This window comes from Geotrypetes seraphini, chromosome 7 (genome assembly GCF_902459505.1).
Source record: "Geotrypetes seraphini chromosome 7, aGeoSer1.1, whole genome shotgun sequence".
Taxonomy (NCBI): Eukaryota; Metazoa; Chordata; class Amphibia; order Gymnophiona; family Dermophiidae; genus Geotrypetes; species Geotrypetes seraphini.
The window spans coordinates 104,348,637-104,360,859 of record NC_047090.1 but is presented as its reverse complement, the minus strand read 5'-3'; the positions used below and the strand labels follow the sequence as shown (position 1 = coordinate 104,360,859).

Here is a 12,223-nt window from a genome sequence, read left to right as displayed (position 1 = left end):
CACTCGCCTGTCCGGCAGGCAGCCAACGACGAAATGAGGCCGGATTGGCCCATCCATCCCAAAGCTCCGCCTACTGGTGGGGCCTAAGGCGCCTGGGCCAATCAGAATAGGCCCGGGAGCCTTAGGTCCCTCCTGGGGGCAGGGCCTTGGGCACATGATCGGGTCGGGCCCATGTGCCTCAGACCCCGCCCCCAGGTGGGACCTAAGGCTCCCGGGCCTATTCTGATTGGCCCAGGCGCCTTAGGCCCCACCAGTAGGCGGAGCTTTGGGACGGATGGGCCAATCCGGCCTCATTCCGTTGTTGGCTGCCTGCCGGACAGGCGAGTTTGACTCCCGTCTGTCCGGCCAACTACACAAAGGTACGGGGAAGGGGGGTGGGGGTGTCGTGGGGGTCGGCCAGGGGGGTCGCGGGTCGGCTGGGGGGGCGGTCGGAGGTTCTTGGGGGGGGGGCGGTCGTTGGGGGGAGGGGGGTTTGCGTCGAGGGCAGGAGGGCCTGGGATCCCTCCTGCCCGTAATGTAGTGCGGGGTGGAGGTAGGGGGTCGCCGTGGCCAGGAGGGTTTGGGCTCCCTCCTGGCCCGAACAACTATCGGGGGGGGGGGGTCCCCAGGGCCAGGAGGACTTGGTCTCCCTCCTGGCCCGATATTGTCGGGGAACTGGGGAGTCGGCGGGGCAAGAGGGCTTGGGCTCCCTTTTGCCCCGATCGTGTCGGGGGGTCGGGGGGGGGGGCAAGAGGGCTTGAGCTCCTTCTTGCTCCGATCGTGTCGGGGGTGCCGCGGTTGGCTGGGGCAAGAGGGCTTGAGTTCCCTCTTGCCCCGATCGTGTCGGGGGTGCCGCGGTTGGCTGGGGCAAGAGGGCTTGAGCTCCTTTTTGCCCCGATCGTGTCGGGGGTGCCGCGGTTGGCTGGGGCAAGAGGGCTTGAGCTCCCTCTTGCCCCGATCTTGTCGAGTGTCTGGACCGCCAAGAGGAAGCAGCAGGACACCGGTAGGAGCTTCTACATGATGGGGGGGAGGGTCGGGAGGCTGTGGGGGTGCGAGCGGTCCTTCAGGGTGGGGGTGCGGGTGCGGGTGGGAGTGCGTGCGAGCGGTCCTTCAGGGTGGGGGTGCGGGTGAGTGCGAGCGGTCCTTCGGGGTGGGGGTGCGAGCGGTCCTGCGGGGGGGGGGGTGTGAATCGGACGTCGGGGGGGGGAATTATGTAAAAAAAATTTTGTACAACGCGCTCACGCGTATAACGTGCAAGGGTATGCGCGGTACGTAAAAACCACTTATAACGCGCGTGTTATATGCGAGAAAATACGGTATTGTATAGTAAAACTGTACAAATCAGCTACCTAAATACTTCAAGAACAAATATGTTTTTAGGTGTCTCCTAAATTCCCCATAAGTATTAGTAAGCAAGAGCAATTTTTCTAAGTCTTTACCCCATAATGCTGCCTGATATAAAAAAAAAGATGTTGATGATATTTTTTAAGTTTACATCCTCTAACCGGCAGAGAGACAAAATTCAAATGGGAGCTTCTCTTATGTCTATTGGTTGAGAAAAAAAACAGATCAGTTATATATTTAGGAGCTAACCCAAATAAAACCTTAAAACATAAACAGCCAATCTTAAACTTCACATGCGCCTCCATCGGCATCCAATGCAGAAGTCGATAAGAAGGTGTTATATGATCGAATTTCTTCAGCAATCACAAATAAGAACAAAAAATATGCTTGTGTAACTCAATTGGCAACAGAGCCTCAAAATTTAATAGTTCCCTAGAGTGGATAATTGTCATAGCTATCAATACAGTGGTACCTCGGTTTGCGAGTAACCCGGTTTGCGAGTGTTTTTCAAGACGAGCAAAACACTCAGCAAACTTTTGACTCGCAAACCGAGTACTGCCCCGATCAACGAGCATTTACAGGGGATTCCTCTTCCGTCTTCCAGCCAGCCTTCTACATCGGGTGCCTTCCGCAGGTTGGAGGACCTGTCTGGGCCTGCGCGGCCGGGTACTATCCCTCCTGTACGATGCGTGTGACGCGCACAGTGTCAATCATTGGCGTTGTGCGTGTCGTGCACGGCGTGCGGGTGGGGCAGGGCTCGGGTAGGGGCTCTCCAGCATGCGAGGGGCATCCGACGTGGAGGGCTGGCCGGCGGATGGAGGAGGCATCCCTCTGAAAGCACTGCGAGGTTCTACGGCGGCTGGCATCCCCCCGAAGTGGCACTGTCGGGTTCTTCTTCCGATGACGGACGGAGGAGGCAGACGGAGGAGACAGCGCTGCAGCACCCGGCCCCGACAGGTACAGACCCCGAGTTCTGGAACCAATCGTTGCTGTTGCCACTATTGTCTATGAGGAACTTGACTTTGATAAACGAGCATTTTGGATTATGAGCATGCTCCTGGAACGGATTATGCTCGTAATCCAAGGTACCACTGTATATATCTTTGAACTAAATTAGGAGCTAGGTCAGTAAGCTTTGCGGTGGCATAGTAAGGGAGAGGCGGGGGGTGGTCCACTCCGGGCGCGATCTTCCTAGGGACGCGTCACCCCTCCTCCTCTCTGCCCTCCTGCTCCTCTCCTTGCTGCGCACCTTTTGCCTTCCCCCGTACCTTTTTTACATCCCCAGTGCGAGGTTGCTGCCTGTGTTGGCATCGACGCACTCTCTAATGTCACTTCTGGGACCCGCACCTTGAAAGTGACATCAGAGGGCAAGTCGACACCGACTCAGGCATGCTGCTCATGCCGGAGAAGTTAAAAAGGTATGGGGAAAGGGAAGGGGGCGCATGCATGGCGGGGGGTGGGGGGCAGGGGAGGGGCATCACCGCCTCTGCCCCAGGTGCTGCTCACTTTTACTACGCCACTGCACATATGTTAACAGGTGTATTTTTAAAGCACTTGCCCCCTCTTTTACTAAGGTGCACTAACCGATTAGCGTGTTCCTAGACTAACATGCACGCGTTAGTGTTTAGTGCTAATCGGTTAGCACACCTTAGTAAAAGAGGGCCTTAGATTTACAAAATTGCCTAGTAACCTATGGAACTTTGCAAATTTAAGCACTTTGAAAATGAGCCCCTAAATCACTTAAATTATGTTATAATCCAAGAAAAGGGACCAAGTCTTAGAAATTGAGTTATTCAGCTGGCTAAATATTCATGAAGATTCTGATTCAAATGCAACAAACCACATCTTTCTATCATTTCATTTGCCAGAGATACACCGTTTCAATTAGCTAAAAAAGTTTTAGTTATAAGTAGAACCCAACTGACATCGTTGCCTTGTTTTTCAAGTAAGCGTGCACTAACTGCCTCTTTTCCAAAGCTGCGCTAGCGGCTGCCGCGCGGCAATGGCCCCGAAGCCCTATAAATCTCTACGGGCTTCGGGGCCATTAGCGCAGCACATCCGCTAGCGTGGCTTTGTAAAAGAGGCCGTAAGACTTGGCACCTTTTCTTAGATTGCGCCACAATTTTAGTCATGCATGCATTTATAGAACTCCGCCATTCACAAGGGTGAGTTCTGTAACTATATACATGCAAGTGGCATGGGGAGAATTCTAAAAATGTTGCAAGAAAATCAGTGCCAAGCACTATTCTATAAAGGTCAATTTGGGTTGCTTACCCATTATAGAGTTGCGCTTAGAGCTGATTCCTGTCAGTATGTAATGTAATTTATTTCTTATATACCGCTACATCCGTTAGGTTCTAAGCGGTTTGAAGAAAATATACATTAAGATTATAAATGAGAAGTAAGAAGGTACTTAAAAATTCCCTTACTGTCCCGAAGGCTCACAATCTAACTAAAGTACCTGGAAATTAATAAAGAAGAGAAAATAAAGAAGGTTGAAAAAAGAAAAATTCTATGTGAACTTATAGGATGGAAATTAAACTGACAGTGAAGAACTGTATGAAAAATACATATGGAATGCAGTTAGAGAGGGTAGGTTACAATCTATTTATGGTATTTGTTTAATTGGAAGGTGTTAAGGTGGGTAATTTGGGGGAAGGTTATCTGAAGGTAGGTGAATCTTCTGGAGGTAAAAGAGGGGAGGGGTTAAGATATTTGGATGAATTTTTTGAAAAGCAGGGTTTTGATTTCTTTTCTGAATGTTTTGAAGTTGTCTGATATTGTCATAAGATTGGAGATGGAATGGTTGATTTTTGCTGCTTGTGTTGCCAGAAGGTTGTCAAACATTTTCTTGCGTTGTGTGCCTTTGAGTGGAGGGAAGGCGAAAGGGTTCGAGGTTCTTCTGTGTCTTGAGGTGGAGATTTGGTTTAAGCGGTTGTTTAGATAGGAGGGGGAAGAGCCGTGTAATGCTTTGAATATCAGGCAGTGGAATTTGAATTGGATTCGTGCTTGTATGGGTAAATGAAATCTGGTGTAAATGCCGGTGTCCAGCTCATTGCATTTGGGTGCAGTAATGGGCTATTCTATAAAACTTAATGCCATGCCCCCTTTTCAGTTGTGTACGAGGGGATTTAGGCACCCAGTTGTAGAATTGTATGTACAAAGTCCAATTATTGCCAATTGACTGCAATAAATGCTGGCAATAATTGCTAGCTAATGGCTCATTAAATGATTTATTTGCATGATCTTCACTCAATGCTGAAGCTTTAGCACCATACATAGAATCCAGGGGGTAGTGGTAACTGTTAAAGATGTTTCCCTTCACTGTATCCATGACATCCCTGCCCGAAAGACCTTACAATCTAGACCAGGGGTAGGGAATTCCGGTCCTCGAGAGCCATATTCCAGTTGGGTTTTCAGGATTTCCCCCAATGAATATGCATGAGATCTATTTGCATGCACTGCTTTCAATGCATATTCATTGGGGAAATCCTGAAAACCTGACTGGAATACGGCTCTCGAGGACCGGAGTTCCCTACCCCTGGTCTAGATTGTAAGGTCTTTCGGGCAGGGACTGTTTCTTCTTCTTTGTGACTCTGAGCAGCGCTGCGTGCGTCTGGTAGCGCTATAGAAATAATTAATAGCAGTAGTAGTAGTAGATTTTCACAAGGTAGGAGCAGGGCGGTGGAGTCGGAAGCAGTTTTTGAGTTACTGGAGCCGAGTAGGTGATGATGTGTCGACTCCAACTCTTAACTCTTACCTAAGGTGTGCTAGCCGTTTTAGCACACGCTACTCACTAAAGCGTCCATTATAGTTTATGGATGCGTTAGCGTTTAGCATGCGCTAATATTTAGTGCTCATTAAAATAGCTAGCGTGCCTTAGTAAAAGGACCCCAGAGTTAAATTGTATGTTATGCAAAAGTTATAATGCTTAAATTTCTTATTTCACAGATAATAATTTGATTAACCCATTTTTTTTTCAGGATATGTTTTATTTTTAGAATATATTTTGATATCAAGTTCTTTGATTTCAAAATGTAATATATTTTATATTTATATTGGAGAAAGTGGCACCTGGAGAATGCCATGAGGACAAAATTTGTCCCCATTCCTGCGAACTCTGTCTAGTCCCATCCGCACAAGCCTTGAAGAGTTATGATTTTATGCTGAAATCATTTTATTAAAGTATAAAAAGACACAATAGTCTGTATAACTGTCATTTTAGAAATCACAAATACAGCAAAACCCTTGTTTCCTCTCCTTTCCCCCTCACAAATATCCCCTCCACTATCAAGACAACTGAACAAGCCAAATTACTTCAAAATGCTGCATTGAAAAATCATGCTGACAGAATACCTCAGTCAGGCACACAGAACACAAATGCCAAATCCATAATAGCTGACCAAAAATGATAAACATAAATTAAACTAAAATCTCAGGAAGCCACACCTTGCATATAGTACAACACCTATATAGACATATAAATAAAGGAGTCTGAGTCAAAGGTTTTTTGTACCGACTCCACAGCCCTGGTATTTAGGCATGAGCAGTTACACTAGCTGTAGACCTGTTGTAAATGTACACACTTACATTTTGGTGCTCTGATGCTGGGTATGCTCACTACTTTACACTTCTCCTACCGTATCCGCAGTTTCAACAGTCGCGGTTTTGATTATTCATGGTTTTTATCTAGCTGGCTCCTCCCCCTCAATTATGTCAGCTTATTTGTGGTTTTAAACCACAAAATTCATTTTAATTTTTCAGGCTACTTTAAGCCCTGTAAGCCCCAGCTTAAGCCTTACCTGGTGGTCTAGCGGATTTTCGGGGCAGGAGCGATTTTTCTCATGCTCCTGCCCTGTGCAGATCGCTCACAGGAAATGATTCAAGAGACTACGGGAGCTAAAGGCAGCTATTTTCTGTGAGCGATCTGCATGGGGCAGGAGCGTGGGAAGATCACGTCTGCTTGAAAACTCGCTAGACTACCAGGTAAGGCTTATGGGGGGGGGGGGCTTTCAGGGCTTAAAATAGGGTAGAACTGGCCCAAATATTATTCCTGGTTTTTTAAATATTCGTGGGCCGGCTCTGCCCCTAACCCCCGCGAATACGGAGGGGGTAGTGTGCAGTACAGCAGTAGGATAGTGGTAACCTTCCAGTCGGGCATAATATGCTGTGTAGGTACATGGGAAAATGGATCTGTTGGTACTTTAGGTTTGAGGAAAGCTTCAACTATTCATACATCCAAGTTCAACAACTGGAGGAGTAGCCTAGTGGTTATAACAGTAGGTTGAGAACCAGGGAAGCCTGGGTTCAAATCCTGCAAATGTTCCCTTTCATCTTGGCCAAGTTACCTGAATGTAACTCATCCTGAACTACTAATAAAAACAAACAAACAAGTGAGCTAAATCCCCTCCCCCCAAAAAAGCCATCTTAAATGTCAGTCAAAATTTGTTGTTTGACTAAAAAGATACCAGACAGTCTCACAAAGGACAAGCTAAACAGGTCAGATTTATGCCAGAGGATGATGCAAACCCATCGAAAGACACTACGGTTAACAGCAGCACACTCTGCTGGTCCTTCTGTGAAACTATTTAGAAGAGAGAGGCTGCCCCAAAGCAAAATAGAATGAGGAGTCTGACAGTTTTGGCCAAAAGCGCCACTTCCAATGCACAGGATGCTCAGTCCTCTAGGTACAGATATTCTGATTTAGATCTTACTATTAATTATTTCTATAGCGCTACCAGACGCATGCAGAGCTGCACAGAGTCACAAAGAAGAAGAAAAAAGTCCCTGCTCAAAAGAGCTTACAATCTAAACAGCCAAGACATGGATACAGTTAAGGGGAATGGTTAATCAGCTGGTTGGGTTGGAGGGCAGAGGATTGAAGGCTCTATCAAAAAGGTGGGTTTTCAGTCTGCTTTTAAACATGGGGAGGGAAGGGGATTGACGGTCAAACTCGGGTAATTTATTCCAGGCATAGGGGGCAGCTAGTTGAAAGGAACAAAGTCTGGAATTAGCAGTGGAGGAGAAGGGTACAGCTACGAGCTGCTTATCTGAGGAATGGAGTTCTCTGGAAGGTGTATAAGAAGAGAGATATTGAGGGGTAGCAGAATGAGTACACTTGTAGGTCAGCAATAAGATCTTAAACTATATGCGATGGCATATAGGGAGCCAGTGAAGTGACTTAAGGAGAGGAGTGACACAGTGGCGTACCAAGGGGGGGGCGGGGGGGGGGCGGTGCGCCCTGGGTGCCAGCCCTGAGGGGGTGCTCCCGGCCTTGCCGTTCAGTCCCCCCCACCCCCGAAGGACCGCTCGCCCCACTGACCTTCCTGCACCACCTGTGAAGCAGCCCGCAGCAGGATCGCGACGTCAGCGATCCCTGAGCTGCTTGGGCGCTGCTTCCTGCGCCGCGGTCCCGCCCCTCCTCTGACGTCAGAGGAGGGGCGGGACCGCGGCGCAGGAAGCAGCGCCTAAGCAGCGCAGGGATCGCTGACGTCGCGATCCTGCTGCGGCTGCTTCATAGGTGGTGCGGGGAGGCCAGCGGGGCGTGCGGTCCTTCGGGGTGGGTTGGGGCATCAGGCCTTCAGGGTGGGGCGGGCGGGCAGGCAGGCAGGCTTTCAAGGAGGTGGGGGGTGACAGGCAGGCAGGCAGGCCTTCGGGGATGTGTGCAGACCTTCAAGGGGTGCAGGCCTTCAAGGGGGAGGGACAGGCCTTCAAGGGGGAGGGACAGGCCTTCAAGGGGGAGGGACAGGCCTTCAAGTGGGGGGCAGGCAGGCCTTCAAGGGGACAGGCAGGCCTTCAAGGGGGGACAGGCCTACAAGGGGGTGGGACAGGCCTTTGGGGGAGGGGGTGTAGGCCTTTGGGGGGGTGTAGGCCTTTGGGGGGGTGCAGGCCTTCAAGGGGGGGACAGGCCTACAAGGGGGGACAGGCCTTCAAGGGGGGTGCAGGCCTTCAAGGGGGGTGCAGGCCTTCAAGGTGGGACAAGCTACAAGGGGGTGGGACAGGCCTTCAAGGGGGGTGCAGACCTTCAAGGGGGTGCAGGCCTTCAAGGGGGGGACAGGCCTTCAAGGAGGGGACAGGCCTACAAGGGGGGGGGACAGGCAGACCTTTAAGGGGGGACAGGCCTTTGGGGGGGACCCTGGTTTAGAAGTACACGGAGGGAAGGGGGTGTTCAAAGAGACGTGCATATGCCAAACTTTGGGGGGGGGGAAGAAATAATGGGTCTAAAAATAGAGGAGAGGGAGAGAGATGATGGACCATGGGATTTAGGGAGGGAAGGAACAGAAAGGGAGAGAAATTGGACACAAGGGATGGTGTGGAGGAGGGATAGAGATACTGGATAGGAGGGTAATTAGGAAAAGAAAGGGAGAGATGGTGGACTCTGGGGTGGTGGGGAAGGAGGGAGAGATGCCGGATGAAAGGGTAGTTAAGAAAAGGTGGATCTGTGGAGGGAGATGAAAAAAAGGAAAGATACCAGACTTCCTGGGAAGGGAAGGGAAATGGAAAGGGAGGACAGAGTTGGCAGATGGATGGTTAGCATGCAGAAAGAAGGAGACCCTGGCAAGCAATTATCAGAGCCTTGGACCAACAAGATTTGAAATATAACCAGACATCAAAAGGTAGAAAAATTAATTTTATTTTCTGTTTTGTGATTATAATATGTCAGATTTGAAATGTGTATCCTGCCAGAGCTGGTGTTGGACTGCAAACGTGAGCTAGGATTTAACAGAGAGAGGAAAAGTCCTTTTTGTTTCTTTATTTTATTTACACCACAGCGCCAGTGTGGTTAGGAGAAGCCAAAGAGGGTGAAAAAGCTATAAAACCCACCAGGAGTTTTGAAAAAAATCACCCAACTTGGCAGGAAAATCGAATTGAAAAACCAATTCAATAGGCTGAATCGAATCGAAATTTTTTTCCTGAATCTGGCAGCATTAGTTTGCGCTACTGTCTTAGACTTTAGGACCTGGGATTGGGGAGAGATGGCATCCTCAGTACTTTATAATGCAAGTGAAACGAGGATTTGGTCAGACTTTTGAAGGGTCTGCAGAAAAAAAATATTGTATAGGCCGGGGACATGAGACAGCAGGAAATGGGAACTTTTCTTCCTTCTATTTTTGTGAATGGAAAGGCTGAGGATGTCAGAGAGTTCAGTTAAAATATGTGCTTTATAAGAAAATATAATAATGTGTTTTATAAAGTTTATAGCAGAGCTGGCCTACCTAGTGAGGTGTTCTAGTGGTGATGGTGGCAGCGTGTCAATGTGTTGAGAGGAAGAGGTGGTCTGGAAAATTTTGCAGAGCAAACTCCGGGCCCATTTCCACCCCCCAGTTAGTCGACTCCACTCAACTGGTTCACACACTGAGTGGGTCTTTGGGTGTTGTTTTGGGATCTCTTCCAGTGGTTTATCAGTATCTTCTTCTGGTCCAAGGAAGGAAACTTTATTATCCTTAGCATTGACCTAAAGAATATGTTTGTAACAGCGCTGCTTGTGTGGCATTAGGCTATGTAGTGATCGAAAGAAAAAAACAGACCTTTGCACATTTTTGCACTATATGGTGGGTGTATGAGGAGATTCACATTTCCTGCACAGTTAAATCCATGTGAAGTTACCTTGTGCTGTATTTGACATCTAGCAAGGTCTCTGTTTGAAAGGAAAGATCTAAACTTAAAAATGAAGTGGCCAGAAGTTATGGTAAAAGCAGATAGTGTAGCTGGTTTTAAGAAAGATTTGGACAAATTCCTGGAGGAAAAGTCCATAGTCTGTTATTAAGACATGGGGGAAGTGTCTGCTTGCCCTGGATCGGTAGCATGGAATGTTGCTACTCTTTGGGTTTAGACCAGGTATTGGTGTCCTGGATTGGCTACCATGAGAATGGGCTACTGGGCATGATGGACCATTGGTCTGACCCAGTTAGGCTATTCTTATGTTATGTTCTCATCTGTAGGGGCCTTTGTTTTCACTTCTTATTTTAATGTATTTTTTTTCTTTGAACTTATCAGTGTTTTTTTATAATGGGAACAAAAATGGAAGAGAATTAATGTGTGTGGGATGAGGGGGTAACTAATTTCTTCAGCTAAATAATTCAATCCACTTCAAACAGACATAGGAGAACTCACGCACCATTCACACACCCTCCAACCAAAAACGTCAAAAGAAAAAAACTGTTCGACAACCTCCTAGCCATTCGAGCTGCAACACTCGACCCCCAACTCTACAACCAATTGACATCGACCACAGACTGCAAAACCTTCAAAAAGAAAAAAAAAACCCTTCTATTCAAAAAACACATAAAACCGAACTAACACAATCAGAACTGTCCCAAGCATCACCTGCAACTACTCCATATGTACTTCTGATGTCATGACAATTCAGACATAATTTATGTTATGTTATGTTTGGAATATAAGAAAATTTTCACTGCCTGTTTCTATTCTGACCATTTATTCCGTTTCATGGTCATTACAAAAAATATTTTTTTACATGGGGGGAGGGGTGTCAAAAAATGATGGGCCCCGGGTGCCACATACCCTAGGTACGCCATTGGAGTGACATGAGCGTAGCGGGGTTGGTAGAAGATGAGTCGTGCAGCAGAGTTTTGCACAGATTGCAAAGGGGAGAGGCGACATACTATTTAGCTTGTCCTCCGTCGTTTAACATTCTGCTAACAGTATCCTCTGACCATTTTCCTGGGCCCCCCTTATCCATTAGAACTGTTCATCAATGCTGCCATTGACTCTGAAGGGGTATGTTTGTGTTAATCATTGACAGAGACTCTGTGGTCTGAGAGGATCAGTACCTTGTGGTGGAGTCTGTCTGTCAGCCAGGGTGACACTGACTGTCAAAGGCAGGGATAGTGACCAGATAAGGCTAGTCCGGTGCTGGTAGAACACATTAAAACTAAAGAACTCAATAAAACAACAAAGCACGTCAACACATTTTTTAAAATACCCTTAGCAGAAATAAATGTGTCAAAAATTCTTAAAAGTTGTTGTGGATACTAGACATAAAGTGCCTGATTCTGAACTGTTATCACCATGGCCGGCGCTAACAACCGTGCTACAGTTTTGTAAAGGGTGAGGGGTGAGGGGGGGTGGGGGGTGGAATGTCTGCTATTCAATCCCAATAAAAAAAGTTCTAATTTGTTGTCTATATTGTATATCATTATGATCTAATTTACTGGTAGGCCTCCTTTTAAGGTGCATGAATGAATGTGGCAATTATTCCACCTCAATGACTTGGCAGTATATGGATGCAGTATAGTTTGATTCAAAATGAAAAAAAATCTGAGCATTTTTCTTCCTGGTAAGCCAGAATTGTTGGCGTTCTCGCTAGTTTTAACCCAAGCAAATTATCCTAAAGGGAACTCAAAAGCAAGCTGACCAATTCTGTCAGGGCAGTGCGCTGTTCATGACTGTAGCATGTTTGACATGACAGATTTTCTGTAGTAATGGAGTGGTGTGAACATTTCAACAAAATTTCTGCTCCTGAGGTAGTGATGTGTCATCGGGGAGAAAATAGATTAAAATAAAATTTTCTATGCAGCTGGTGTATTTAAATACAGGAAAGAATATCATTTCAGCAATATACACTGAACGAAAGCCACGCTAGTTGATTTATTTAAAGTTAATTTGTCACGAACAGACATAAATAAAATGGTAACTGGATGCTGCCCCTATGAAAGCACTCACCTCCCTGTCGCAGGTCCATAGGAAAAGCAAAGAAGAAACTGTGGAGTGCACAGACAAGTACTTTTTCTGGTATTCTGCCCCCTGCTGACTGGTTGCATGCCTCGGTGAGTACAAAAGATGCCAGAGCAGATCCATTAGTATTATTGGGGAGATTTTGCCATAATATCATATAAGAAAATTGTTTCAAAGGGCTGGAGAGGGATTCCTAACCCAG

General features: G+C 47.2%; 1 protein-coding gene across 1 annotated transcript in view; it reads left to right on the top strand.

Annotated features, from left to right (window-relative positions):
* The window catches only part of CRIP2 (cysteine rich protein 2), a 268,644-nt gene that overhangs the window by 6,807 nt on the left and 249,614 nt on the right, over positions 1 to 12,223 (top strand). The gene's annotated exons all lie outside the window — the stretch shown is intronic.